Here is a 2,065-nt window from a genome sequence, read left to right as displayed (position 1 = left end):
GTGTCATACCTAGTGCATCGGGTCCAATGAAAATCTTTTGTGACAATACTGGTGCAATTGCCTTGGCAAAGGAATCCAGATGTCACAAGAGAACCAAACACATCAAGAGACGCTTCAATTCCATCCGGGATCTAGTCCAGGTGGGAGACATAGAGATTTGCAAGATACATACGGATCTGAACATAGCAGACCCGTTGACTAAGCCTCTTCCACGAGCAAAACATGATCAGCACCAAAGCTCCATGGGTGTTAGAATCATTACTGTGTAATCTAGATTATTGACTCTAGTGCAAGTGGGAGACTGAAGGAAATATGCCCTAGAGGCAATAATATTGTTATCATTTTATTTCCTTATATCAAGATAAATCTTTATTATTCATGCTAGAATTGTATTATCCGGAAACATAATACTTGTGTGAATACATAGACAAACCAAACGTCACTAGTATGCCTCTACTTGACTAGCTCGTTAATCGAAGATGGTTATGTTTCCTAACCATAGACATGTGTTGTCATTTGATTAATGGGATCACATCATTAGGAGAATGATGTGATTGACATGACCCATTCCATTAGCTTAGCACCCGATCATTTAGTATGTTGCTATTGCTTTCTTCATGACTTATACATGTTCCTATGACTATGGGATTATGCAACTCCCGTTTACCGGAGGAACACTTTGTGTGCTACCAAACATCGCAATGTAACTGGGTGATTATAAAGGAGCTCTACAGGTGTCTCGAAAGGTACATGTTGGGTTGGCGTATTTCGAGATTAGGATTTGTCACTCCGATTGTCGGAGAGGTATCTCTGGGCCCTCTCGGTAATGCACATCACATAAGCCTTGCAAGCATTGCAACTAATGAGTTAGTTGTGAGATGATGTATTAAAAAACGAGTAAAGAGACTTGCCGGTAATGAGATTGAACTAGGTATTGAGATACCGACGATCGAATCTCGGGCAAGTAACATACCGATGACAAAGGGAACAACGTATGTTGTTATGCGGTCTGACCGATAAAGATATTTATAGAATATGTAGGAGCCAATATGAGCATCCAGGTTCCGCTATTGGTTATTGACTGGAGACGTGTCTCGGTCATGTCTACATTGTTCTCGAACCCGTAGGGTCCGCACGCTTAAGGTTTCGATGACAGTTATATTATGAGTTTATGCATTTTGATGTACCAAAATTTGTTCGGAGTCCCGGATGTGATCACAGACATGACGAGGAGTCTCGAAATGGTCGAGACATAAAGACTGATATATTGGAAGCCTATATTTGAATATCGGAAGTGTTCCGGATGAAATCGGGATTTTACCGGAGTACCGGGAGGTTACCGGAACCCCCCGGGAGGTATATGGGCCTTAGTGGGCTTTAGTGGAAAAGAGGAGAGGTGGCTAGGGCTGGGCCGCGCGCCCCTCCCCCCTAGTCCGAATAGGACAAGGAGAGGGGGGCGGCGCCCCCCCTTCCTTCTCTCTCTCCTCTTTTCCCCCCTCCCAAATCCTATTCCAACTAGGAAAGGGGGGGGGGGAATCCTACTCCCGATGGGAGTAGGACTCCTCCTGGCGCCCCCTCCTCCTGGCCGGCTGCACCCCCCTTGATCCTTTATATACGGGGGCAGGGGACACCTCTAGACACACAAGTTGATCCACGTGATCATATTCTTAGCCGTGTGCGGTGCCCCCTTCCACCATAATCCTCGATAATATTGTAGCGGTGCTTAGGCGAAGCCCTGCGACGGTAGTACATCAAGATCATCACCACGCCGTCATGCTGACGGAACTCTTCCCCGACACTTTGCTGGATCGGAGTCCGGGGATCGTCATCGAGCTGAACGTGTGCTAGAACTCAGAGGTGCCGTAGTTTTGGTGCTTGATCGGTCGGGCCGTGAAGACGTACGACTACATCAACCGCGTTGTGCTAACGCTTCCGCTGTCGGTCTACAAGGGTACGTAGATCACACTCTCCCCTCTCGTTGCTATGCATCACCATGATCTTGCGTGTGCGTAGGAATTTTTTTGAAATTACTACGTTCCCCAACAGAGACATGGTCTCCACTTTG

Source organism: Triticum dicoccoides, chromosome 2A, assembly GCF_002162155.2.
Source record: "Triticum dicoccoides isolate Atlit2015 ecotype Zavitan chromosome 2A, WEW_v2.0, whole genome shotgun sequence".
Classification (NCBI taxonomy): Eukaryota; Viridiplantae; Streptophyta; class Magnoliopsida; order Poales; family Poaceae; genus Triticum; species Triticum dicoccoides.
Note: the sequence above shows the minus strand (reverse complement) of the source record.